Source organism: Eupeodes corollae, chromosome 1 (assembly GCF_945859685.1).
Source record: "Eupeodes corollae chromosome 1, idEupCoro1.1, whole genome shotgun sequence".
Lineage (NCBI taxonomy): Eukaryota > Metazoa > Arthropoda > Insecta > Diptera > Syrphidae > Eupeodes > Eupeodes corollae.
The window spans coordinates 292675610-292681609 of record NC_079147.1 but is presented as its reverse complement, the minus strand read 5'-3'; positions in this window follow the sequence as shown (position 1 = coordinate 292681609).

Below are 6000 nucleotides of genomic sequence, written 5' to 3'. Positions count from 1 at the left end.
GTGAGCCACCTCGAAGACAACAAGATGCATCTGTATTGAACGATGGAAACAATAAAAGATTATTCAAGACCAAACCTAGTGATGAAGACAACTTTGGGTTTCAGAACAAGAGGCCTCGCTTAGAGACAGAAAAAAAGTGCTTCAAGTGTGGAAAAGTTGGACATCTCAAAGCAAATTGCCCCCGATTGAGTTCAGGAAATCGTTTTAAGCATGAAAGACTTGAGAATGTTAAAATATGCTCATATTGCAATAAAGCTGGACATGAGGAAAGAACTTGCTGGTCTAAACAAAATGCTGATCAAAGAAAAGTTAATTTGTGCAATGATGTTTTGATGGCTGACAATACCACAGATGTGTTCATTAACGGAAGATTATACCATTGCTTATTGGATACTGGCTCTGATTGCTCATTACTAAGAGCGGATATTGCAAATCAAATGTCACTGAAGAGGGTTGCACACTTTCTAAGCATCCAAGGTATTTCCAAGCATCCAATCCTTTTGACAGAAAAAGTGACTCTGCTGGTTGAATTTGAAAAACTGAACACTGAAATAACCTTCTATATAATTGAAGAAATTTATCTGAAGAACGAAATAATAATTGGACGAGATGTTTTAAGTGATTCATCACTAGAAATTAGAGTTGATATGCATGGATCAACTTTGCAGCGAAAAGACCATCTGATTTCATCATCTAACGTATTAACAAAGAAGATCTGTGAAGCCACTCCCGACCAAAACTTTCAAGTTGAAAGTTTGTTAAACAAATATTCTGCATCCATTGTGAAAGGATTTCCAGTAACAGAAGTACAAACTGGTTCATTGAATATTCGCCTTAATCAAGAAGTAGTTGTAAATTATAGACCGTACCGAATGGCTTTTTCGGAGCGAACAGTAGTAAGTCAAATAATAAGTGAACTAAAGAGTCAAAATATAGTTCGAGACAGCAGTTCACCATTTGCCAGTCCAATTGTATTGGTGAAGAAAAAGAATGGACAACATCGTCTATGTGTCGACTATCGAGCATTGAATCGTGCAACTGTCAAAGATCGGTATCCCTTACCACGAATAGAAGACCAATTAGATCGACTCTCTGGCAACAAATATTTTACATCTTTGGATATGGCGTCAGGGTTTCATCAGATACCAATCGAAGAAAGTTCAATAGAAAAAACTGCTTTTGTTACACCTGATGGACACTTTGAATATTTAAGGATGCCATTTGGACTTGCCAATGCTCCGGCTGTTTTTCAACGAGCTATCAATAAAGCACTGGGGACCTTGAAGGACAAAACAGCTCTTGTCTATATGGATGATGTTTTAATACCATCATCAACTGTTGAGGAAGGAATCAAAAACCTGGATTTAGTATTGAAAGCATTGACTCAAAGTGGATTTTCGTTGAACATTGAAAAGTGCAAGTTTTTGAAAACCGAAATCGAGTATCTTGGCCGAGAGGTTTCTGTTGAAGGAATAAGGCCTGGAAAGTCAAAAATAGAAGCTCTCGTCAAATCAATTCCACCTGCAAATGTGAAACAAGTTCGACAATTTATGGGACTATCCAGCTATTTTCGGAAATTTGTTCCAGAGTTTGCTGTTAAAACTAGGTGCATATCCGCATTAACAAAAAGTGATGTTAAATTCAACTGGACAAGTGAGTGTGAAGAAGCTCGGCAATATATAATCAGGCAATTGACTAACAGGCCAGTGTTAGTGTTTTTCGATCCAAATCAACCTACTGAATTACACACTGATGCGAGTGCTTTGGGTTATGGTGCTATCTTGTTCCAAAGAATAAATGGACAGCTGCATGTAGTAGCTTACTATAGCCAAAGTACAAAACTTCATGAAGAAAAATATCACAGTTACGAGTTGGAAACGCTTGCTGTAGTAAACGCTGTCAAAAATTTCCGAAATTATTTGCTAGGAATCAGGTTTACTATTGTAACAGACTGCAATGCATTGAAAGCAACTAAAGAAAAAAAAGATCTCCTGTCCCGAGTTGCTAGATGGTGGATCTATTTGCAAGACTTTGAATTCAACATTATATATCGTAAGGGCAAGACTATGCAGCATGCCGATTATTTAAGCCGCAATCCACCACAAAAGACTTGTTATCAACTTAACAGTTTATCAGAAAATTGGCTTAATATAGAACAGTATTCCGACGTTGATTGCATTGAAATAATCGAAAAAATTAAGGGGGGAGACTTGGATACTACTTCACAATACGTCATCAATAATGGATTATTGTACCGGAAAATTCAAGGGGAAAATAATAAATTACTGGTGCCACAAAATTGTCGTTTATCATTAATGAGACGTTATCATGAAGATAATTGTCATATTGGATGGGAAAAAACGCTTGCCAAGATGAAAGAACATTTCTGGATGCCTAGGATGTCAAGAAATGTACGAAAATTTGTAGAATCATGCTTGATTTGTCTGGTAGCAAAAAGACCCTCTGGAAAAAAACAGTGTGAACTGCATCCTATTGAAAAAAAACCGATACCTTTCCACACCATTCATATCGATTGTATGGGTCCATTTCATGGAAAAGACAAGGAAGATAACCGTTACATTTTAATATTCGTTGATGCCTTTACAAAATTTGTAATTTTGTTTCCGTGCAAGACTTTACAAGCAAAAGAAACTATTCAACATTTAAACAACTTTGTAATGCTGTTTGGAGTTCCAGCTAAAATTATTAGTGACAAGGGAACGAACTTCACAAGCGAACATTTTCAAAATCTTTGTACATCATATGGTATTGAACACCACACAATTGCACCGGGTATAAGTAGAGCAAACGGACAAGTTGAGAGATACGTTGATACAGTGGCAAATCTCTTACGGACTAATTTGGAACTTCACATGGAATGGACAAGCTATGTCAGTCGAGTCCAACTGGCCCTTAACACAACAATCAACAAAACAACTGGACTGTCACCTTTAAAAGTTTTAACTGGAATCAGTGGACGAACCCCTGAAATGAGTGCTTTGTTTGCAGACCTAAACATTGAAACTGGATATGACAATTTTGATGCTTTACGCGAGTTGGCAGATAAACGAATTCGTGAAAATGCTGGAAAAATGAAGACAAGGTTTGACAAAGGTAAATGTACTCCAACTAAACTAGAAATAGGTGCTACCGTTCTATACAAAAGCAATCAAATACGGAAGTCTAAGCTAGACGTTCACTTTAAAGGTCTTTACGAGGTCATAGGCGTGTTGCCGAATGACAGGTACAAGTTGAAGAAAATCAATTCCAAAATTGTTATAGTTGCTGCAAGAGAAACTATTAGACCAGTTCCAAAAGAAAATTAGAAACATTATGTGATAATGTAAGTTTTATGTTTCATTATTAAATTTTATTAAATTGTTACCAAGTAATTGGCTGAAGTTTGAAGAACTTTTGGTTTTTGTTAATTATTATATTATGTGTGCTTGGGCTAAATGGTGTAAGACAAGTTTATGCTCGAGAGCTAAACCTCTGAGCTTATAGTTGGTTGATTGTGGATTGTTTTGCGAATATTAGTAGACAAGCTGTTTGCCTCTGAGTTACTTAGGTTTTGTGGTAAAATAAGACAAGTTTACGCTTGTGAGCTAAACCTCTGAGCTTATAGTTTGCTGATAATGGATTGTTTTGGGAATATTAGTAGACAAGCTGTGTGCCTCTGAGTTACTAAGGTTTGTTGTTAATGGTACAAGACAAGTTTACGCTTGCGAGCTAAACCTCTGAGCTTACTATTTGTGTTGAATTGTTCCCAAATTATTATTTTTGTTTCAATATAATGACGGTTATGGATTGTTTCATCGAGAACGATGAAAATTGCAGGATGGCCGTGTTATAGTTGAAAGGTACTTTGTTCTAAACAACTTTATATGATTACTTTCAAAATGATCGTACGAACATTGAATAATATTTGTATGAAATGTCGTTCAGAATTAATATAAATAAATGAATCTGTGCTCCTGGAGTTCATTAAAAATTGGACTGTGAAAGGAGTAAGCCAGAAGTTGGCACAGAATCAATTGCTAGGAACCTATTATATATTACATTTCAATATCGACCTCATAGCTTTATTTTGTAATATTTGAAGGTTTTGAATCATGCCATTAGTCCCCAATAATAGTATTGTTGCACAATACTCAAAATGTGGTTTAATTATAGTGTTGTATATTTTTATTGCCATTGAAGTACTTAATTTCATTCTTATTCTTCGAAAGAAACCGTTTTTTTTAGATATCTTTTTATACATACTTTCAAAATGCCTTTTAAAGTTTAAATTACTATCTATAAATATTCCTAAATATTTAATTTCCTTTACACATTCGAATTCTTCAATATAATTTATTTCACTATTACTGGCCAAAATCAATACTTTCGTTTTTTCCGTATTTAATTTCAGTTTGTTCATATTCAGATACATTTTCACATTTTTTATATCATCTTTAAGTTTTTCTATAGCAACATTTACATCAACATCACTTACATATAACAGTCCATCATCAGCAAAAAATGCTATTTGTGAGTTACATACTTATAACCTTTTTAAAATCATTTATGTATAATATATATAACAGTGGGCCTAACATTGCCTCCTAACTCAACAGAAATACTGTTCGAACGTTCACTATTATACTTAACTAATTGCTTTCTGTTTTCCAAGTATGATTTAAACCATAAATATTCCATTCCTCTTACCCCATAGTTGTATAGTTTCTTTAATAATATACCCCTGTCAACAGTTTCGAATGCTCTTTTGAGATCCAGGAACACTGCGGTTATTTTCTTCTTCTCATGCATCTTCTCTTTCCAATCAGCAATTACGAAATTCAACGCAGATTCACAGGAATGTTTGTTACGAAAACCAGATTGTTCTTCCATTATAATGTTGTTGTCTTCCAAGTATTTCTCAAATTGTATTTGTTAAAACTTTTCCAATATTTTTTCAAGTAATGGTAGCATATTCACTGGTCTAAAATGTTCGCATTTATTAGAGTTAGCAATTTTTTGAACCGGAACTATTACAGATGTCTTCCAATTGTCAGGAAAAATCCCATTATTTAATGAATAATTTATTATTTTTAGTAAAGCTGGCCCAACATAATTGAAACTGTCTTTTAACATATCTTTATTCATGAAGTTATAATCATTCTTATTTGGCATAATTTCTATAATTTTTAAGAGTTCATCAATACTATCTAACGTTTTAAATTTAAAACACACTTCACTTTGTTGATCATAGTTTACCCAGGGTTCATTTGGAATGTCTTTATTTATTTCTTTTACACTCGTTACGAAGTATTTTTTAAAATTGTTGGCTATCTCTTTATCATTTGAAATCTCTTTTTGTTCAAACACAATACTTTGATTTTCTGTTTGCACTTGACCCAGCACTAAGTTCTTAATTGTCTTCCACATTGATTTTTGGGTTTCTGATTCATTTATTTTATTCTTAATGTATAATCGTTCTGCTTTGTTAAGATTATTTTTATATTTATTTCTTATTTTTTTATAATTTTGCCAATCTTCAATAGACCTAGTAGATACAAACTTCAAATAACTCTGAACTTTATGGGTCCTTAATGTTCGCAGATCATCATTAAACCATTTTATTTTATTATTAAATTTAATATACTTCTTAGTTATGAATTTTTCTATTACACTTAACATTTCTTTTTCAAAAATATTGCTTGTTTGACTATTAATTTGTGTAATTATGCTTAAGTTATTAATTGCACTTCTTCTTATGTTTTGAACAAATTGAAATCTATTATACTTTAAATATCTTATTAATTTTCTCTTTTCACACTTATCTTTTTTTGTCGTTGTTATTTTAAATGTAATCGTTTCGTGATCACTAATTTTTAACTTGTGGTCAACTTTGACCATACAGTTTTCTATATTTGTAACTATGTAACTATAATTGAAGATAACAAAATACTAACAAAGGGAAAGAATTTTGTTCATAGATCTTGGTCTACCTGTGTGTAG